Source organism: Sebastes fasciatus, chromosome 18 (genome assembly GCF_043250625.1).
Source record: "Sebastes fasciatus isolate fSebFas1 chromosome 18, fSebFas1.pri, whole genome shotgun sequence".
Taxonomy (NCBI): Eukaryota; Metazoa; Chordata; class Actinopteri; order Perciformes; family Sebastidae; genus Sebastes; species Sebastes fasciatus.
In genome coordinates, this window is record NC_133812.1 from 4,583,561 (window position 1) to 4,605,784 (window position 22,224).

At 47.5% G+C, this 22,224-nt stretch overlaps 1 protein-coding gene, 1 long non-coding RNA gene and 13 other non-coding genes across 16 annotated transcripts in view; 13 read left to right on the forward strand and 2 right to left on the reverse strand.

The window, feature by feature from the left end:
- Nucleotides 1-22,224, reverse strand: part of LOC141756678 (uncharacterized) — a 254,987-nt gene that overhangs the window by 138,187 nt on the left and 94,576 nt on the right. The gene's annotated exons all lie outside the window — the stretch shown is intronic.
- LOC141756667 (delta(14)-sterol reductase TM7SF2-like) overlaps nt 1-22,224 on the reverse strand; it is a 184,247-nt gene that overhangs the window by 102,708 nt on the left and 59,315 nt on the right. The gene's annotated exons all lie outside the window — the stretch shown is intronic.
- Nucleotides 559-631, forward strand: trnav-aac (transfer RNA valine (anticodon AAC)). The gene has a single exon. It is a non-coding gene; the product is annotated as a tRNA-Val (tRNA).
- trnav-aac (transfer RNA valine (anticodon AAC)) lies at nt 2,288-2,360 on the forward strand. Its single transcript has one exon. It is a non-coding gene; the product is annotated as a tRNA-Val (tRNA).
- trnav-aac (transfer RNA valine (anticodon AAC)) lies at nt 4,017-4,089 on the forward strand. Its single transcript has one exon. It is a non-coding gene; the product is annotated as a tRNA-Val (tRNA).
- trnav-cac (transfer RNA valine (anticodon CAC)) lies at nt 5,746-5,818 on the forward strand. The gene has a single exon. It is a non-coding gene; the product is annotated as a tRNA-Val (tRNA).
- trnav-cac (transfer RNA valine (anticodon CAC)) lies at nt 7,475-7,547 on the forward strand. The gene has a single exon. It is a non-coding gene; the product is annotated as a tRNA-Val (tRNA).
- On the forward strand, nt 9,204-9,276 carry trnav-cac (transfer RNA valine (anticodon CAC)). The gene has a single exon. It is a non-coding gene; the product is annotated as a tRNA-Val (tRNA).
- On the forward strand, nt 10,945-11,017 carry trnav-aac (transfer RNA valine (anticodon AAC)). Its single transcript has one exon. It is a non-coding gene; the product is annotated as a tRNA-Val (tRNA).
- On the forward strand, nt 12,674-12,746 carry trnav-aac (transfer RNA valine (anticodon AAC)). The gene has a single exon. It is a non-coding gene; the product is annotated as a tRNA-Val (tRNA).
- Nucleotides 14,403-14,475, forward strand: trnav-aac (transfer RNA valine (anticodon AAC)). The gene has a single exon. It is a non-coding gene; the product is annotated as a tRNA-Val (tRNA).
- On the forward strand, nt 16,132-16,204 carry trnav-aac (transfer RNA valine (anticodon AAC)). Its single transcript has one exon. It is a non-coding gene; the product is annotated as a tRNA-Val (tRNA).
- Nucleotides 17,861-17,933, forward strand: trnav-aac (transfer RNA valine (anticodon AAC)). Its single transcript has one exon. It is a non-coding gene; the product is annotated as a tRNA-Val (tRNA).
- On the forward strand, nt 19,590-19,662 carry trnav-aac (transfer RNA valine (anticodon AAC)). The gene has a single exon. It is a non-coding gene; the product is annotated as a tRNA-Val (tRNA).
- trnav-aac (transfer RNA valine (anticodon AAC)) lies at nt 21,319-21,391 on the forward strand. The gene has a single exon. It is a non-coding gene; the product is annotated as a tRNA-Val (tRNA).

Below are 22,224 nucleotides of genomic sequence, written 5' to 3' on the forward strand. Positions count from 1 at the left end.
GCACGTCAACGGGCAGGGGGCGCTGTTCCAGTGTATACGGGAAATATACAGAGATATACAGGGAATGATTGAAGTTGAAGGACAGCGACACATTTTGGTTGTGTTGGCTCTGGTAAATCGCAGATGTGAAATGTGGATGAAACCACGTAAATAGACCACTCAATGTCATGTCACGCTGAATTCGGAGGTGATGCCTTTCAGCATTGACTTGGGGGTTTCTGTACCTCAGTGGCTCAAATCTTTTTCTTTTTTGTGAATGTTGTTTTCATGCTGATAATGGGAGGACTGAAACCAGGCTACAATAAACCCTTTTCAACAAATGACTAGATTCATGATGAAGGACTGTTTCTAATAAAATAGACATTTATGGTTAGCGTGCCTACTGCATTTACTGTCACTCAAATCCATGACACAGCAGCTGTGACTGAATCCGGTTTAGAATTTATCATCTGATATCTCCAAGTCAAAAGCTAACATGACGTCTGGCATTTGAAATGTTTGCGGTGAAGTATGCAGGTGCATTAACGCGCCCAGATGCGTAAAAGGGCCTTTTCATCGGTTTCCGTAGTGTAGCGGTTATCACGTTCGCCTAACACGCGAAAGGTCCCCAGTTCGAAACTGGGCAGAAACACATTCCTTTGTTCATCCTTACTCTTTCACTGTCCAAGTCTGCCGAGTTGTATTCCCAGTACACCGGGTAATAAGTAACACTACTTGAAATCGTGTTTGGCTTCCTTCCTTCAGGGAATATATAGATACACGGGGAATCATTGAAGTTGAAGGACAGTGAGACATTCTGGTTGCGTTTGCTCTGGTCGACCGCGGATGTGAAATTTGGATACAACCGCGTAAATAGACTATTCAATGTCATGCCACGCTGAATTCAGAGTTTACACCTTTCAGCATTGACGTGGGGGTTTCTGTTCAACCATACAAGGATAAAGAGGTGGTCCACTGTTCCATGACCAGGACGGAATCCGCTCTGCTCCTTCTTGATCTGAGGCTAGCGCCACCTTTCCAGCACCCTTCCCAGAGAGGCTGAGCAGTGCGATACCTTCATGATTGGAGCACACCCTCCGGTCTCCCTTTTTACAAATGTGAATCACGGCCCCGTTCTGCCATCCCACAGGCACTGTCCCGGACCTCCATGCGAAACTGAAGAGGCGTGTCGGTCAAGACAGCCAAACAATGTGCAAAGCCTTAAGCATCTCAGAGCGAATCTCATCCACACCTGGCACCTTACCGCTGAAGAGCTTCTTAACTACCTCACACACCTCTGCCAGGGATATGGGTGACGCTTCCCCCAAGTCCTCAAACTCTGCCTCCTCCACGGAGGATGTGTTGGTCGGGCTCAGGAGCTCTTCAAAATGCTCTTTCCGCCGCTCGATAATATCCTCAGTCAGGGTCAGCAGTTCTGCTCCCCTGCTGAACACAGTCTCAGCCAAAACCTGCTCTCCCTTCTTGAGTCGTCTAACGGTTTGCCAGAACTTCCATGATGCCAAAAGAAAGTCCTTCTCCGCAGCCTCCCGGAAACCAACATATGGTAGGAATATCACATTGCGTGCTGAGTGGCTGCTAATTGGGAATTCTCCATTCTGCTGTGAAGTAACAACTGCTGCTGCTTTACAACTTTTGTCTTTCTTGTTGAATAATCAGCAGCTGGTCTTCCGCGTGACAGGCGGAGATACTGTCCACTATACTAACGAGGACTGCTTCATCCCTGTTTTTGGCACGTCAACGGGCAGGGGGCGCTGTTCCAGTGTATACGGGAAATATACAGAGATATACAGGGAATGATTGAAGTTGAAGGACAGCGACACATTTTGGTTGTGTTGGCTCTGGTAAATCGCAGATGTGAAATGTGGATGAAACCACGTAAATAGACCACTCAATGTCATGTCACGCTGAATTCGGAGGTGATGCCTTTCAGCATTGACTTGGGGGTTTCTGTACCTCAGTGGCTCAAATCTTTTTCTTTTTTGTGAATGTTGTTTTCATGCTGATAATGGGAGGACTGAAACCAGGCTACAATAAACCCTTTTCAACAAATGACTAGATTCATGATGAAGGACTGTTTCTAATAAAATAGACATTTATGGTTAGCGTGCCTACTGCATTTACTGTCACTCAAATCCATGACACAGCAGCTGTGACTGAATCCGGTTTAGAATTTATCATCTGATATCTCCAAGTCAAAAGCTAACATGACGTCTGGCATTTGAAATGTTTGCGGTGAAGTATGCAGGTGCATTAACGCGCCCAGATGCGTAAAAGGGCCTTTTCATCGGTTTCCGTAGTGTAGCGGTTATCACGTTCGCCTAACACGCGAAAGGTCCCCAGTTCGAAACTGGGCAGAAACACATTCCTTTGTTCATCCTTACTCTTTCACTGTCCAAGTCTGCCGAGTTGTATTCCCAGTACACCGGGTAATAAGTAACACTACTTGAAATCGTGTTTGGCTTCCTTCCTTCAGGGAATATATAGATACACGGGGAATCATTGAAGTTGAAGGACAGTGAGACATTCTGGTTGCGTTTGCTCTGGTCGACCGCGGATGTGAAATTTGGATACAACCGCGTAAATAGACTATTCAATGTCATGCCACGCTGAATTCAGAGTTTACACCTTTCAGCATTGACGTGGGGGTTTCTGTTCAACCATACAAGGATAAAGAGGTGGTCCACTGTTCCATGACCAGGACGGAATCCGCTCTGCTCCTTCTTGATCTGAGGCTAGCGCCACCTTTCCAGCACCCTTCCCAGAGAGGCTGAGCAGTGCGATACCTTCATGATTGGAGCACACCCTCCGGTCTCCCTTTTTACAAATGTGAATCACGGCCCCGTTCTGCCATCCCACAGGCACTGTCCCGGACCTCCATGCGAAACTGAAGAGGCGTGTCGGTCAAGACAGCCAAACAATGTGCAAAGCCTTAAGCATCTCAGAGCGAATCTCATCCACACCTGGCACCTTACCGCTGAAGAGCTTCTTAACTACCTCACACACCTCTGCCAGGGATATGGGTGACGCTTCCCCCAAGTCCTCAAACTCTGCCTCCTCCACGGAGGATGTGTTGGTCGGGCTCAGGAGCTCTTCAAAATGCTCTTTCCGCCGCTCGATAATATCCTCAGTTAGGGTCAGCAGTTCTGCTCCCCTGCTGAACACAGTCTCAGCCAAAACCTGCTCTCCCTTCTTGAGTCGTCTAACGGTTTGCCAGAACTTCCATGATGCCAAAAGAAAGTCCTTCTCCGCAGCCTCCCGGAAACCAACATATGGTAGGAATATCACATTGCGTGCTGAGTGGCTGCTAATTGGGAATTCTCCATTCTGCTGTGAAGTAACAACTGCTGCTGCTTTACAACTTTTGTCTTTCTTGTTGAATAATCAGCAGCTGGTCTTCCGCGTGACAGGCGGAGATACTGTCCACTATACTAACGAGGACTGCTTCATCCCTGTTTTTGGCACGTCAACGGGCAGGGGGCGCTGTTCCAGTGTATACGGGAAATATACAGAGATATACAGGGAATGATTGAAGTTGAAGGACAGCGACACATTTTGGTTGTGTTGGCTCTGGTAAATCGCAGATGTGAAATGTGGATGAAACCACGTAAATAGACCACTCAATGTCATGTCACGCTGAATTCGGAGGTGATGCCTTTCAGCATTGACTTGGGGGTTTCTGTACCTCAGTGGCTCAAATCTTTTTCTTTTTTGTGAATGTTGTTTTCATGCTGATAATGGGAGGACTGAAACCAGGCTACAATAAACCCTTTTCAACAAATGACTAGATTCATGATGAAGGACTGTTTCTAATAAAATAGACATTTATGGTTAGCGTGCCTACTGCATTTACTGTCACTCAAATCCATGACACAGCAGCTGTGACTGAATCCGGTTTAGAATTTATCATCTGATATCTCCAAGTCAAAAGCTAACATGACGTCTGGCATTTGAAATGTTTGCGGTGAAGTATGCAGGTGCATTAACGCGCCCAGATGCGTAAAAGGGCCTTTTCATCGGTTTCCGTAGTGTAGCGGTTATCACGTTCGCCTAACACGCGAAAGGTCCCCAGTTCGAAACTGGGCAGAAACACATTCCTTTGTTCATCCTTACTCTTTCACTGTCCAAGTCTGCCGAGTTGTATTCCCAGTACACCGGGTAATAAGTAACACTACTTGAAATCGTGTTTGGCTTCCTTCCTTCAGGGAATATATAGATACACGGGGAATCATTGAAGTTGAAGGACAGTGAGACATTCTGGTTGCGTTTGCTCTGGTCGACCGCGGATGTGAAATTTGGATACAACCGCGTAAATAGACTATTCAATGTCATGCCACGCTGAATTCAGAGTTTACACCTTTCAGCATTGACGTGGGGGTTTCTGTTCAACCATACAAGGATAAAGAGGTGGTCCACTGTTCCATGACCAGGACGGAATCCGCTCTGCTCCTTCTTGATCTGAGGCTAGCGCCACCTTTCCAGCACCCTTCCCAGAGAGGCTGAGCAGTGCGATACCTTCATGATTGGAGCACACCCTCCGGTCTCCCTTTTTACAAATGTGAATCACGGCCCCGTTCTGCCATCCCACAGGCACTGTCCCGGACCTCCATGCGAAACTGAAGAGGCGTGTCGGTCAAGACAGCCAAACAATGTGCAAAGCCTTAAGCATCTCAGAGCGAATCTCATCCACACCTGGCACCTTACCGCTGAAGAGCTTCTTAACTACCTCACACACCTCTGCCAGGGATATGGGTGACGCTTCCCCCAAGTCCTCAAACTCTGCCTCCTCCACGGAGGATGTGTTGGTCGGGCTCAGGAGCTCTTCAAAATGCTCTTTCCGCCGCTCGATAATATCCTCAGTCAGGGTCAGCAGTTCTGCTCCCCTGCTGAACACAGTCTCAGCCAAAACCTGCTCTCCCTTCTTGAGTCGTCTAACGGTTTGCCAGAACTTCCATGATGCCAAAAGAAAGTCCTTCTCCGCAGCCTCCCGGAAACCAACATATGGTAGGAATATCACATTGCGTGCTGAGTGGCTGCTAATTGGGAATTCTCCATTCTGCTGTGAAGTAACAACTGCTGCTGCTTTACAACTTTTGTCTTTCTTGTTGAATAATCAGCAGCTGGTCTTCCGCGTGACAGGCGGAGATACTGTCCACTATACTAACGAGGACTGCTTCATCCCTGTTTTTGGCACGTCAACGGGCAGGGGGCGCTGTTCCAGTGTATACGGGAAATATACAGAGATATACAGGGAATGATTGAAGTTGAAGGACAGCGACACATTTTGGTTGTGTTGGCTCTGGTAAATCGCAGATGTGAAATGTGGATGAAACCACGTAAATAGACCACTCAATGTCATGTCACGCTGAATTCGGAGGTGATGCCTTTCAGCATTGACTTGGGGGTTTCTGTACCTCAGTGGCTCAAATCTTTTTCTCTTTTGTGAATGTTGTTTTCATGCTGATAATGGGAGGACTGAAACCAGGCTACAATAAACCCTTTTCAACAAATGACTAGATTCATGATGAAGGACTGTTTCTAATAAAATAGACATTTATGGTTAGCGTGCCTACTGCATTTACTGTCACTCAAATCCATGACACAGCAGCTGTGACTGAATCCGGTTTAGAATTTATCATCTGATATCTCCAAGTCAAAAGCTAACATGACGTCTGGCATTTGAAATGTTTGCGGTGAAGTATGCAGGTGCATTAACGCGCCCAGATGCGTAAAAGGGCCTTTTCATCGGTTTCCGTAGTGTAGCGGTTATCACGTTCGCCTCACACGCGAAAGGTCCCCAGTTCGAAACTGGGCGGAAACACATTCCTTTGTTCATCCTTACTCTTTCACAGTCCAAGTCTGCCGAGTTGTATTCCCAGTACACCGGGTAATAAGTAACACTACTTGAAATCGTGTTTGGCTTCCTTCCTTCAGGGAATATATAGATACACGGGGAATCATTGAAGTTGAAGGACAGTGAGACATTCTGGTTGCGTTTGCTCTGGTCGACCGCGGATGTGAAATTTGGATACAACCGCGTAAATAGACTATTCAATGTCATGCCACGCTGAATTCAGAGTTTACACCTTTCAGCATTGACGTGGGGGTTTCTGTTCAACCATACAAGGATAAAGAGGTGGTCCACTGTTCCATGACCAGGACGGAATCCGCTCTGCTCCTTCTTGATCTGAGGCTAGCGCCACCTTTCCAGCACCCTTCCCAGAGAGGCTGAGCAGTGCGATACCTTCATGATTGGAGCACACCCTCCGGTCTCCCTTTTTACAAATGTGAATCACGGCCCCGTTCTGCCATCCCACAGGCACTGTCCCGGACCTCCATGCGAAACTGAAGAGGCGTGTCGGTCAAGACAGCCAAACAATGTGCAAAGCCTTAAGCATCTCAGAGCGAATCTCATCCACACCTGGCACCTTACCGCTGAAGAGCTTCTTAACTACCTCACACACCTCTGCCAGGGATATGGGTGACGCTTCCCCCAAGTCCTCAAACTCTGCCTCCTCCACGGAGGATGTGTTGGTCGGGCTCAGGAGCTCTTCAAAATGCTCTTTCCGCCGCTCGATAATATCCTCAGTCAGGGTCAGCAGTTCTGCTCCCCTGCTGAACACAGTCTGAGCCAAAACCTGCTCTCCCTTCTTGAGTCGTCTAACGGTTTGCCAGAACTTCCATGATGCCAAAAGAAAGTCCTTCTCCGCAGCCTCCCGGAAACCAACATATGGTAGGAATATCACATTGCGTGCTGAGTGGCTGCTAATTGGGAATTCTCCATTCTGCTGTGAAGTAACAACTGCTGCTGCTTTACAACTTTTGTCTTTCTTGTTGAATAATCAGCAGCTGGTCTTCCGCGTGACAGGCGGAGATACTGTCCACTATACTAACGAGGACTGCTTCATCCCTGTTTTTGGCACGTCAACGGGCAGGGGGCGCTGTTCCAGTGTATACGGGAAATATACAGAGATATACAGGGAATGATTGAAGTTGAAGGACAGCGACACATTTTGGTTGTGTTGGCTCTGGTAAATCGCAGATGTGAAATGTGGATGAAACCACGTAAATAGACCACTCAATGTCATGTCACGCTGAATTCGGAGGTGATGCCTTTCAGCATTGACTTGGGGGTTTCTGTACCTCAGTGGCTCAAATCTTTTTCTCTTTTGTGAATGTTGTTTTCATGCTGATAATGGGAGGACTGAAACCAGGCTACAATAAACCCTTTTCAACAAATGACTAGATTCATGATGAAGGACTGTTTCTAATAAAATAGACATTTATGGTTAGCGTGCCTACTGCATTTACTGTCACTCAAATCCATGACACAGCAGCTGTGACTGAATCCGGTTTAGAATTTATCATCTGATATCTCCAAGTCAAAAGCTAACATGACGTCTGGCATTTGAAATGTTTGCGGTGAAGTATGCAGGTGCATTAACGCGCCCAGATGCGTAAAAGGGCCTTTTCATCGGTTTCCGTAGTGTAGCGGTTATCACGTTCGCCTCACACGCGAAAGGTCCCCAGTTCGAAACTGGGCGGAAACACATTCCTTTGTTCATCCTTACTCTTTCACAGTCCAAGTCTGCCGAGTTGTATTCCCAGTACACCGGGTAATAAGTAACACTACTTGAAATCGTGTTTGGCTTCCTTCCTTCAGGGAATATATAGATACACGGGGAATCATTGAAGTTGAAGGACAGTGAGACATTCTGGTTGCGTTTGCTCTGGTCGACCGCGGATGTGAAATTTGGATACAACCGCGTAAATAGACTATTCAATGTCATGCCACGCTGAATTCAGAGTTTACACCTTTCAGCATTGACGTGGGGGTTTCTGTTCAACCATACAAGGATAAAGAGGTGGTCCACTGTTCCATGACCAGGACGGAATCCGCTCTGCTCCTTCTTGATCTGAGGCTAGCGCCACCTTTCCAGCACCCTTCCCAGAGAGGCTGAGCAGTGCGATACCTTCATGATTGGAGCACACCCTCCGGTCTCCCTTTTTACAAATGTGAATCACGGCCCCGTTCTGCCATCCCACAGGCACTGTCCCGGACCTCCATGCGAAACTGAAGAGGCGTGTCGGTCAAGACAGCCAAACAATGTGCAAAGCCTTAAGCATCTCAGAGCGAATCTCATCCACACCTGGCACCTTACCGCTGAAGAGCTTCTTAACTACCTCACACACCTCTGCCAGGGATATGGGTGACGCTTCCCCCAAGTCCTCAAACTCTGCCTCCTCCACGGAGGATGTGTTGGTCGGGCTCAGGAGCTCTTCAAAATGCTCTTTCCGCCGCTCGATAATATCCTCAGTCAGGGTCAGCAGTTCTGCTCCCCTGCTGAACACAGTCTGAGCCAAAACCTGCTCTCCCTTCTTGAGTCGTCTAACGGTTTGCCAGAACTTCCATGATGCCAAAAGAAAGTCCTTCTCCGCAGCCTCCCGGAAACCAACATATGGTAGGAATATCACATTGCGTGCTGAGTGGCTGCTAATTGGGAATTCTCCATTCTGCTGTGAAGTAACAACTGCTGCTGCTTTACAACTTTTGTCTTTCTTGTTGAATAATCAGCAGCTGGTCTTCCGCGTGACAGGCGGAGATACTGTCCACTATACTAACGAGGACTGCTTCATCCCTGTTTTTGGCACGTCAACGGGCAGGGGGCGCCGTTCCAGTGTATACGGGAAATATACAGAGATATACAGGGAATGATTGAAGTTGAAGGACAGCGACACATTTTGGTTGTGTTGGCTCTGGTAAATCGCAGATGTGAAATGTGGATGAAACCACGTAAATAGACCACTCAATGTCATGTCACGCTGAATTCGGAGGTGATGCCTTTCAGCATTGACTTGGGGGTTTCTGTACCTCAGTGGCTCAAATCTTTTTCTCTTTTGTGAATGTTGTTTTCATGCTGATAATGGGAGGACTGAAACCAGGCTACAATAAACCCTTTTCAACAAATGACTAGATTCATGATGAAGGACTGTTTCTAATAAAATAGACATTTATGGTTAGCGTGCCTACTGCATTTACTGTCACTCAAATCCATGACACAGCAGCTGTGACTGAATCCGGTTTAGAATTTATCATCTGATATCTCCAAGTCAAAAGCTAACATGACGTCTGGCATTTGAAATGTTTGCGGTGAAGTATGCAGGTGCATTAACGCGCCCAGATGCGTAAAAGGGCCTTATCATCGGTTTCCGTAGTGTAGCGGTTATCACGTTCGCCTCACACGCGAAAGGTCCCCAGTTCGAAACTGGGCGGAAACACATTCCTTTGTTCATCCTTACTCTTTCACAGTCCAAGTCTGCCGAGTTGTATTCCCAGTACACCGGGTAATAAGTAACACTACTTGAAATCGTGTTTGGCTTCCTTCCTTCAGGGAATATATAGATACACGGGGAATCATTGAAGTTGAAGGACAGTGAGACATTCTGGTTGCGTTTGCTCTGGTCGACCGCGGATGTGAAATTTGGATACAACCGCGTAAATAGACTATTCAATGTCATGCCACGCTGAATTCAGAGTTTACACCTTTCAGCATTGACGTGGGGGTTTCTGTTCAACCATACAAGGATAAAGAGGTGGTCCACTGTTCCATGACCAGGACGGAATCCGCTCTGCTCCTTCTTGATCTGAGGTTCAACAATTGGCTAGCGCCACCTTTCCAGCACCCTTCCCAGAGAGGCTGAGCAGTGCGATACCTTCATGATTGGAGCACACCCTCCGGTCTCCCTTTTTACAAATGTGAATCACGGCCCCGTTCTGCCATCCCACAGGCACTGTCCCGGACCTCCATGCGAAACTGAAGAGGCGTGTCGGTCAAGACAGCCAAACAATGTGCAAAGCCTTAAGCATCTCAGAGCGAATCTCATCCACACCTGGCACCTTACCGCTGAAGAGCTTCTTAACTACCTCACACACCTCTGCCAGGGATATGGGTGACGCTTCCCCCAAGTCCTCAAACTCTGCCTCCTCCACGGAGGATGTGTTGGTCGGGCTCAGGAGCTCTTCAAAATGCTCTTTCCGCCGCTCGATAATATCCTCAGTCAGGGTCAGCAGTTCTGCTCCCCTGCTGAACACAGTCTCAGCCAAAACCTGCTCTCCCTTCTTGAGTCGTCTAACGGTTTGCCAGAACTTTCATGATGCCAAAAGAAAGTCCTTCTCCGCAGCCTCCCGGAAACCAACATATGGTAGGAATATCACATTGCGTGCTGAGTGGCTGCTAATTGGGAATTCTCCATTCTGCTGTGAAGTAACAACTGCTGCTGCTTTACAACTTTTGTCTTTCTTGTTGAATAATCAGCAGCTGGTCTTCCGCGTGACAGGCGGAGATACTGTCCACTATACTAACGAGGACTGCTTCATCCCTGTTTTTGGCACGTCAACGGGCAGGGGGCGCTGTTCCAGTGTATACGGGAAATATACAGAGATATACAGGGAATGATTGAAGTTGAAGGACAGCGACACATTTTGGTTGTGTTGGCTCTGGTAAATCGCAGATGTGAAATGTGGATGAAACCACGTAAATAGACCACTCAATGTCATGTCACGCTGAATTCGGAGGTGATGCCTTTCAGCATTGACTTGGGGGTTTCTGTACCTCAGTGGCTCAAATCTTTTTCTTTTTTGTGAATGTTGTTTTCATGCTGATAATGGGAGGACTGAAACCAGGCTACAATAAACCCTTTTCAACAAATGACTAGATTCATGATGAAGGACTGTTTCTAATAAAATAGACATTTATGGTTAGCGTGCCTACTGCATTTACTGTCACTCAAATCCATGACACAGCAGCTGTGACTGAATCCGGTTTAGAATTTATCATCTGATATCTCCAAGTCAAAAGCTAACATGACGTCTGGCATTTGAAATGTTTGCGGTGAAGTATGCAGGTGCATTAACGCGCCCAGATGCGTAAAAGGGCCTTTTCATCGGTTTCCGTAGTGTAGCGGTTATCACGTTCGCCTAACACGCGAAAGGTCCCCTGTTCGAAACTGGGCAGAAACACATTCCTTTGTTCATCCTTACTCTTTCACTGTCCAAGTCTGCCGAGTTGTATTCCCAGTACACCGGGTAATAAGTAACACTACTTGAAATCGTGTTTGGCTTCCTTCCTTCAGGGAATATATAGATACACGGGGAATCATTGAAGTTGAAGGACAGTGAGACATTCTGGTTGCGTTTGCTCTGGTCGACCGCGGATGTGAAATTTGGATACAACCGCGTAAATAGACTATTCAATGTCATGCCACGCTGAATTCAGAGTTTACACCTTTCAGCATTGACGTGGGGGTTTCTGTTCAACCATACAAGGATAAAGAGGTGGTCCACTGTTCCATGACCAGGACGGAATCCGCTCTGCTCCTTCTTGATCTGAGGCTAGCGCCACCTTTCCAGCACCCTTCCCAGAGAGGCTGAGCAGTGCGATACCTTCATGATTGGAGCACACCCTCCGGTCTCCCTTTTTACAAATGTGAATCACGGCCCCGTTCTGCCATCCCACAGGCACTGTCCCGGACCTCCATGCGAAACTGAAGAGGCGTGTCGGTCAAGACAGCCAAACAATGTGCAAAGCCTTAAGCATCTCAGAGCGAATCTCATCCACACCTGGCACCTTACCGCTGAAGAGCTTCTTAACTACCTCACACACCTCTGCCAGGGATATGGGTGACGCTTCCCCCAAGTCCTCAAACTCTGCCTCCTCCACGGAGGATGTGTTGGTCGGGCTCAGGAGCTCTTCAAAATGCTCTTTCCGCCGCTCGATAATATCCTCAGTCAGGGTCAGCAGTTCTGCTCCCCTGCTGAACACAGTCTGAGCCAAAACCTGCTCTCCCTTCTTGAGTCGTCTAACGGTTTGCCAGAACTTCCATGATGCCAAAAGAAAGTCCTTCTCCGCAGCCTCCCGGAAACCAACATATGGTAGGAATATCACATTGCGTGCTGAGTGGCTGCTAATTGGGAATTCTCCATTCTGCTGTGAAGTAACAACTGCTGCTGCTTTACAACTTTTGTCTTTCTTGTTGAATAATCAGCAGCTGGTCTTCCGCGTGACAGGCGGAGATACTGTCCACTATACTAACGAGGACTGCTTCATCCCTGTTTTTGGCACGTCAACGGGCAGGGGGCGCTGTTCCAGTGTATACGGGAAATATACAGAGATATACAGGGAATGATTGAAGTTGAAGGACAGCGACACATTTTGGTTGTGTTGGCTCTGGTAAATCGCAGATGTGAAATGTGGATGAAACCACGTAAATAGACCACTCAATGTCATGTCACGCTGAATTCGGAGGTGATGCCTTTCAGCATTGACTTGGGGGTTTCTGTACCTCAGTGGCTCAAATCTTTTTCTCTTTTGTGAATGTTGTTTTCATGCTGATAATGGGAGGACTGAAACCAGGCTACAATAAACCCTTTTCAACAAATGACTAGATTCATGATGAAGGACTGTTTCTAATAAAATAGACATTTATGGTTAGCGTGCCTACTGCATTTACTGTCACTCAAATCCATGACACAGCAGCTGTGACTGAATCCGGTTTAGAATTTATCATCTGATATCTCCAAGTCAAAAGCTAACATGACGTCTGGCATTTGAAATGTTTGCGGTGAAGTATGCAGGTGCATTAACGCGCCCAGATGCGTAAAAGGGCCTTTTCATCGGTTTCCGTAGTGTAGCGGTTATCACGTTCGCCTAACACGCGAAAGGTCCCCAGTTCGAAACTGGGCAGAAACACATTCCTTTGTTCATCCTTACTCTTTCACTGTCCAAGTCTGCCGAGTTGTATTCCCAGTACACCGGGTAATAAGTAACACTACTTGAAATCGTGTTTGGCTTCCTTCCTTCAGGGAATATATAGATACACGGGGAATCATTGAAGTTGAAGGACAGTGAGACATTCTGGTTGCGTTTGCTCTGGTCGACCGCGGATGTGAAATTTGGATACAACCGCGTAAATAGACTATTCAATGTCATGCCACGCTGAATTCAGAGTTTACACCTTTCAGCATTGACGTGGGGGTTTCTGTTCAACCATACAAGGATAAAGAGGTGGTCCACTGTTCCATGACCAGGACGGAATCCGCTCTGCTCCTTCTTGATCTGAGGCTAGCGCCACCTTTCCAGCACCCTTCCCAGAGAGGCTGAGCAGTGCGATACCTTCATGATTGGAGCACACCCTCCGGTCTCCCTTTTTACAAATGTGAATCACGGCCCCGTTCTGCCATCCCACAGGCACTGTCCCGGACCTCCATGCGAAACTGAAGAGGCGTGTCGGTCAAGACAGCCAAACAATGTGCAAAGCCTTAAGCATCTCAGAGCGAATCTCATCCACACCTGGCACCTTACCGCTGAAGAGCTTCTTAACTACCTCACACACCTCTGCCAGGGATATGGGTGACGCTTCCCCCAAGTCCTCAAACTCTGCCTCCTCCACGGAGGATGTGTTGGTCGGGCTCAGGAGCTCTTCAAAATGCTCTTTCCGCCGCTCGATAATATCCTCAGTCAGGGTCAGCAGTTCTGCTCCCCTGCTGAACACAGTCTCAGCCAAAACCTGCTCTCCCTTCTTGAGTCGTCTAACGGTTTGCCAGAACTTCCATGATGCCAAAAGAAAGTCCTTCTCCGCAGCCTCCCGGAAACCAACATATGGTAGGAATATCACATTGCGTGCTGAGTGGCTGCTAATTGGGAATTCTCCATTCTGCTGTGAAGTAACAACTGCTGCTGCTTTACAACTTTTGTCTTTCTTGTTGAATAATCAGCAGCTGGTCTTCCGCGTGACAGGCGGAGATACTGTCCACTATACTAACGAGGACTGCTTCATCCCTGTTTTTGGCACGTCAACGGGCAGGGGGCGCTGTTCCAGTGTATACGGGAAATATACAGAGATATACAGGGAATGATTGAAGTTGAAGGACAGCGACACATTTTGGTTGTGTTGGCTCTGGTAAATCGCAGATGTGAAATGTGGATGAAACCACGTAAATAGACCACTCAATGTCATGTCACGCTGAATTCGGAGGTGATGCCTTTCAGCATTGACTTGGGGGTTTCTGTACCTCAGTGGCTCAAATCTTTTTCTTTTTTGTGAATGTTGTTTTCATGCTGATAATGGGAGGACTGAAACCAGGCTACAATAAACCCTTTTCAACAAATGACTAGATTCATGATGAAGGACTGTTTCTAATAAAATAGACATTTATGGTTAGCGTGCCTACTGCATTTACTGTCACTCAAATCCATGACACAGCAGCTGTGACTGAATCCGGTTTAGAATTTATCATCTGATATCTCCAAGTCAAAAGCTAACATGACGTCTGGCATTTGAAATGTTTGCGGTGAAGTATGCAGGTGCATTAACGCGCCCAGATGCGTAAAAGGGCCTTTTCATCGGTTTCCGTAGTGTAGCGGTTATCACGTTCGCCTAACACGCGAAAGGTCCCCAGTTCGAAACTGGGCAGAAACACATTCCTTTGTTCATCCTTACTCTTTCACTGTCCAAGTCTGCCGAGTTGTATTCCCAGTACACCGGGTAATAAGTAACACTACTTGAAATCGTGTTTGGCTTCCTTCCTTCAGGGAATATATAGATACACGGGGAATCATTGAAGTTGAAGGACAGTGAGACATTCTGGTTGCGTTTGCTCTGGTCGACCGCGGATGTGAAATTTGGATACAACCGCGTAAATAGACTATTCAATGTCATGCCACGCTGAATTCAGAGTTTACACCTTTCAGCATTGACGTGGGGGTTTCTGTTCAACCATACAAGGATAAAGAGGTGGTCCACTGTTCCATGACCAGGACGGAATCCGCTCTGCTCCTTCTTGATCTGAGGCTAGCGCCACCTTTCCAGCACCCTTCCCAGAGAGGCTGAGCAGTGCGATACCTTCATGATTGGAGCACACCCTCCGGTCTCCCTTTTTACAAATGTGAATCACGGCCCCGTTCTGCCATCCCACAGGCACTGTCCCGGACCTCCATGCGAAACTGAAGAGGCGTGTCGGTCAAGACAGCCAAACAATGTGCAAAGCCTTAAGCATCTCAGAGCGAATCTCATCCACACCTGGCACCTTACCGCTGAAGAGCTTCTTAACTACCTCACACACCTCTGCCAGGGATATGGGTGACGCTTCCCCCAAGTCCTCAAACTCTGCCTCCTCCACGGAGGATGTGTTGGTCGGGCTCAGGAGCTCTTCAAAATGCTCTTTCCGCCGCTCGATAATATCCTCAGTCAGGGTCAGCAGTTCTGCTCCCCTGCTGAACACAGTCTCAGCCAAAACCTGCTCTCCCTTCTTGAGTCGTCTAACGGTTTGCCAGAACTTCCATGATGCCAAAAGAAAGTCCTTCTCCGCAGCCTCCCGGAAACCAACATATGGTAGGAATATCACATTGCGTGCTGAGTGGCTGCTAATTGGGAATTCTCCATTCTGCTGTGAAGTAACAACTGCTGCTGCTTTACAACTTTTGTCTTTCTTGTTGAATAATCAGCAGCTGGTCTTCCGCGTGACAGGCGGAGATACTGTCCACTATACTAACGAGGACTGCTTCATCCCTGTTTTTGGCACGTCAACGGGCAGGGGGCGCTGTTCCAGTGTATACGGGAAATATACAGAGATATACAGGGAATGATTGAAGTTGAAGGACAGCGACACATTTTGGTTGTGTTGGCTCTGGTAAATCGCAGATGTGAAATGTGGATGAAACCACGTAAATAGACCACTCAATGTCATGTCACGCTGAATTCGGAGGTGATGCCTTTCAGCATTGACTTGGGGGTTTCTGTACCTCAGTGGCTCAAATCTTTTTCTTTTTTGTGAATGTTGTTTTCATGCTGATAATGGGAGGACTGAAACCAGGCTACAATAAACCCTTTTCAACAAATGACTAGATTCATGATGAAGGACTGTTTCTAATAAAATAGACATTTATGGTTAGCGTGCCTACTGCATTTACTGTCACTCAAATCCATGACACAGCAGCTGTGACTGAATCCGGTTTAGAATTTATCATCTGATATCTCCAAGTCAAAAGCTAACATGACGTCTGGCATTTGAAATGTTTGCGGTGAAGTATGCAGGTGCATTAACGCGCCCAGATGCGTAAAAGGGCCTTTTCATCGGTTTCCGTAGTGTAGCGGTTATCACGTTCGCCTAACACGCGAAAGGTCCCCAGTTCGAAACTGGGCAGAAACACATTCCTTTGTTCATCCTTACTCTTTCACTGTCCAAGTCTGCCGAGTTGTATTCCCAGTACACCGGGTAATAAGTAACACTACTTGAAATCGTGTTTGGCTTCCTTCCTTCAGGGAATATATAGATACACGGGGAATCATTGAAGTTGAAGGACAGTGAGACATTCTGGTTGCGTTTGCTCTGGTCGACCGCGGATGTGAAATTTGGATACAACCGCGTAAATAGACTATTCAATGTCATGCCACGCTGAATTCAGAGTTTACACCTTTCAGCATTGACGTGGGGGTTTCTGTTCAACCATACAAGGATAAAGAGGTGGTCCACTGTTCCATGACCAGGACGGAATCCGCTCTGCTCCTTCTTGATCTGAGGCTAGCGCCACCTTTCCAGCACCCTTCCCAGAGAGGCTGAGCAGTGCGATACCTTCATGATTGGAGCACACCCTCCGGTCTCCCTTTTTACAAATGTGAATCACGGCCCCGTTCTGCCATCCCACAGGCACTGTCCCGGACCTCCATGCGAAACTGAAGAGGCGTGTCGGTCAAGACAGCCAAACAATGTGCAAAGCCTTAAGCATCTCAGAGCGAATCTCATCCACACCTGGCACCTTACCGCTGAAGAGCTTCTTAACTACCTCACACACCTCTGCCAGGGATATGGGTGACGCTTCCCCCAAGTCCTCAAACTCTGCCTCCTCCACGGAGGATGTGTTGGTCGGGCTCAGGAGCTCTTCAAAATGCTCTTTCCGCCGCTCGATAATATCCTCAGTCAGGGTCAGCAGTTCTGCTCCCCTGCTGAACACAGTCTCAGCCAAAACCTGCTCTCCCTTCTTGAGTCGTCTAACGGTTTGCCAGAACTTCCATGATGCCAAAAGAAAGTCCTTCTCCGCAGCCTCCCGGAAACCAACATATGGTAGGAATATCACATTGCGTGCTGAGTGGCTGCTAATTGGGAATTCTCCATTCTGCTGTGAAGTAACAACTGCTGCTGCTTTACAACTTTTGTCTTTCTTGTTGAATAATCAGCAGCTGGTCTTCCGCGTGACAGGCGGAGATACTGTCCACTATACTAACGAGGACTGCTTCATCCCTGTTTTTGGCACGTCAACGGGCAGGGGGCGCTGTTCCAGTGTATACGGGAAATATACAGAGATATACAGGGAATGATTGAAGTTGAAGGACAGCGACACATTTTGGTTGTGTTGGCTCTGGTAAATCGCAGATGTGAAATGTGGATGAAACCACGTAAATAGACCACTCAATGTCATGTCACGCTGAATTCGGAGGTGATGCCTTTCAGCATTGACTTGGGGGTTTCTGTACCTCAGTGGCTCAAATCTTTTTCTTTTTTGTGAATGTTGTTTTCATGCTGATAATGGGAGGACTGAAACCAGGCTACAATAAACCCTTTTCAACAAATGACTAGATTCATGATGAAGGACTGTTTCTAATAAAATAGACATTTATGGTTAGCGTGCCTACTGCATTTACTGTCACTCAAATCCATGACACAGCAGCTGTGACTGAATCCGGTTTAGAATTTATCATCTGATATCTCCAAGTCAAAAGCTAACATGACGTCTGGCATTTGAAATGTTTGCGGTGAAGTATGCAGGTGCATTAACGCGCCCAGATGCGTAAAAGGGCCTTTTCATCGGTTTCCGTAGTGTAGCGGTTATCACGTTCGCCTAACACGCGAAAGGTCCCCAGTTCGAAACTGGGCAGAAACACATTCCTTTGTTCATCCTTACTCTTTCACTGTCCAAGTCTGCCGAGTTGTATTCCCAGTACACCGGGTAATAAGTAACACTACTTGAAATCGTGTTTGGCTTCCTTCCTTCAGGGAATATATAGATACACGGGGAATCATTGAAGTTGAAGGACAGTGAGACATTCTGGTTGCGTTTGCTCTGGTCGACCGCGGATGTGAAATTTGGATACAACCGCGTAAATAGACTATTCAATGTCATGCCACGCTGAATTCAGAGTTTACACCTTTCAGCATTGACGTGGGGGTTTCTGTTCAACCATACAAGGATAAAGAGGTGGTCCACTGTTCCATGACCAGGACGGAATCCGCTCTGCTCCTTCTTGATCTGAGGCTAGCGCCACCTTTCCAGCACCCTTCCCAGAGAGGCTGAGCAGTGCGATACCTTCATGATTGGAGCACACCCTCCGGTCTCCCTTTTTACAAATGTGAATCACGGCCCCGTTCTGCCATCCCACAGGCACTGTCCCGGACCTCCATGCGAAACTGAAGAGGCGTGTCGGTCAAGACAGCCAAACAATGTGCAAAGCCTTAAGCATCTCAGAGCGAATCTCATCCACACCTGGCACCTTACCGCTGAAGAGCTTCTTAACTACCTCACACACCTCTGCCAGGGATATGGGTGACGCTTCCCCCAAGTCCTCAAACTCTGCCTCCTCCACGGAGGATGTGTTGGTCGGGCTCAGGAGCTCTTCAAAATGCTCTTTCCGCCGCTCGATAATATCCTCAGTCAGGGTCAGCAGTTCTGCTCCCCTGCTGAACACAGTCTCAGCCAAAACCTGCTCTCCCTTCTTGAGTCGTCTAACGGTTTGCCAGAACTTCCATGATGCCAAAAGAAAGTCCTTCTCCGCAGCCTCCCGGAAACCAACATATGGTAGGAATATCACATTGCGTGCTGAGTGGCTGCTAATTGGGAATTCTCCATTCTGCTGTGAAGTAACAACTGCTGCTGCTTTACAACTTTTGTCTTTCTTGTTGAATAATCAGCAGCTGGTCTTCCGCGTGACAGGCGGAGATACTGTCCACTATACTAACGAGGACTGCTTCATCCCTGTTTTTGGCACGTCAACGGGCAGGGGGCGCTGTTCCAGTGTATACGGGAAATATACAGAGATATACAGGGAATGATTGAAGTTGAAGGACAGCGACACATTTTGGTTGTGTTGGCTCTGGTAAATCGCAGATGTGAAATGTGGATGAAACCACGTAAATAGACCACTCAATGTCATGTCACGCTGAATTCGGAGGTGATGCCTTTCAGCATTGACTTGGGGGTTTCTGTACCTCAGTGGCTCAAATCTTTTTCTTTTTTGTGAATGTTGTTTTCATGCTGATAATGGGAGGACTGAAACCAGGCTACAATAAACCCTTTTCAACAAATGACTAGATTCATGATGAAGGACTGTTTCTAATAAAATAGACATTTATGGTTAGCGTGCCTACTGCATTTACTGTCACTCAAATCCATGACACAGCAGCTGTGACTGAATCCGGTTTAGAATTTATCATCTGATATCTCCAAGTCAAAAGCTAACATGACGTCTGGCATTTGAAATGTTTGCGGTGAAGTATGCAGGTGCATTAACGCGCCCAGATGCGTAAAAGGGCCTTTTCATCGGTTTCCGTAGTGTAGCGGTTATCACGTTCGCCTAACACGCGAAAGGTCCCCAGTTCGAAACTGGGCAGAAACACATTCCTTTGTTCATCCTTACTCTTTCACTGTCCAAGTCTGCCGAGTTGTATTCCCAGTACACCGGGTAATAAGTAACACTACTTGAAATCGTGTTTGGCTTCCTTCCTTCAGGGAATATATAGATACACGGGGAATCATTGAAGTTGAAGGACAGTGAGACATTCTGGTTGCGTTTGCTCTGGTCGACCGCGGATGTGAAATTTGGATACAACCGCGTAAATAGACTATTCAATGTCATGCCACGCTGAATTCAGAGTTTACACCTTTCAGCATTGACGTGGGGGTTTCTGTTCAACCATACAAGGATAAAGAGGTGGTCCACTGTTCCATGACCAGGACGGAATCCGCTCTGCTCCTTCTTGATCTGAGGCTAGCGCCACCTTTCCAGCACCCTTCCCAGAGAGGCTGAGCAGTGCGATACCTTCATGATTGGAGCACACCCTCCGGTCTCCCTTTTTACAAATGTGAATCACGGCCCCGTTCTGCCATCCCACAGGCACTGTCCCGGACCTCCATGCGAAACTGAAGAGGCGTGTCGGTCAAGACAGCCAAACAATGTGCAAAGCCTTAAGCATCTCAGAGCGAATCTCATCCACACCTGGCACCTTACCGCTGAAGAGCTTCTTAACTACCTCACACACCTCTGCCAGGGATATGGGTGACGCTTCCCCCAAGTCCTCAAACTCTGCCTCCTCCACGGAGGATGTGTTGGTCGGGCTCAGGAGCTCTTCAAAATGCTCTTTCCGCCGCTCGATAATATCCTCAGTCAGGGTCAGCAGTTCTGCTCCCCTGCTGAACACAGTCTCAGCCAAAACCTGCTCTCCCTTCTTGAGTCGTCTAACGGTTTGCCAGAACTTCCATGATGCCAAAAGAAAGTCCTTCTCCGCAGCCTCCCGGAAACCAACATATGGTAGGAATATCACATTGCGTGCTGAGTGGCTGCTAATTGGGAATTCTCCATTCTGCTGTGAAGTAACAACTGCTGCTGCTTTACAACTTTTGTCTTTCTTGTTGAATAATCAGCAGCTGGTCTTCCGCGTGACAGGCGGAGATACTGTCCACTATACTAACGAGGACTGCTTCATCCCTGTTTTTGGCACGTCAACGGGCAGGGGGCGCTGTTCCAGTGTATACGGGAAATATACAGAGATATACAGGGAATGATTGAAGTTGAAGGACAGCGACACATTTTGGTTGTGTTGGCTCTGGTAAATCGCAGATGTGAAATGTGGATGAAACCACGTAAATAGACCACTCAATGTCATGTCACGCTGAATTCGGAGGTGATGCCTTTCAGCATTGACTTGGGGGTTTCTGTACCTCAGTGGCTCAAATCTTTTTCTTTTTTGTGAATGTTGTTTTCATGCTGATAATGGGAGGACTGAAACCAGGCTACAATAAACCCTTTTCAACAAATGACTAGATTCATGATGAAGGACTGTTTCTAATAAAATAGACATTTATGGTTAGCGTGCCTACTGCATTTACTGTCACTCAAATCCATGACACAGCAGCTGTGACTGAATCCGGTTTAGAATTTATCATCTGATATCTCCAAGTCAAAAGCTAACATGACGTCTGGCATTTGAAATGTTTGCGGTGAAGTATGCAGGTGCATTAACGCGCCCAGATGCGTAAAAGGGCCTTTTCATCGGTTTCCGTAGTGTAGCGGTTATCACGTTCGCCTAACACGCGAAAGGTCCCCAGTTCGAAACTGGGCAGAAACACATTCCTTTGTTCATCCTTACTCTTTCACTGTCCAAGTCTGCCGAGTTGTATTCCCAGTACACCGGGTAATAAGTAACACTACTTGAAATCGTGTTTGGCTTCCTTCCTTCAGGGAATATATAGATACACGGGGAATCATTGAAGTTGAAGGACAGTGAGACATTCTGGTTGCGTTTGCTCTGGTCGACCGCGGATGTGAAATTTGGATACAACCGCGTAAATAGACTATTCAATGTCATGCCACGCTGAATTCAGAGTTTACACCTTTCAGCATTGACGTGGGGGTTTCTGTTCAACCATACAAGGATAAAGAGGTGGTCCACTGTTCCATGACCAGGACGGAATCCGCTCTGCTCCTTCTTGATCTGAGGCTAGCGCCACCTTTCCAGCACCCTTCCCAGAGAGGCTGAGCAGTGCGATACCTTCATGATTGGAGCACACCCTCCGGTCTCCCTTTTTACAAATGTGAATCACGGCCCCGTTCTGCCATCCCACAGGCACTGTCCCGGACCTCCATGCGAAACTGAAGAGGCGTGTCGGTCAAGACAGCCAAACAATGTGCAAAGCCTTAAGCATCTCAGAGCGAATCTCATCCACACCTGGCACCTTACCGCTGAAGAGCTTCTTAACTACCTCACACACCTCTGCCAGGGATATGGGTGACGCTTCCCCCAAGTCCTCAAACTCTGCCTCCTCCACGGAGGATGTGTTGGTCGGGCTCAGGAGCTCTTCAAAATGCTCTTTCCGCCGCTCGATAATATCCTCAGTCAGGGTCAGCAGTTCTGCTCCCCTGCTGAACACAGTCTCAGCCAAAACCTGCTCTCCCTTCTTG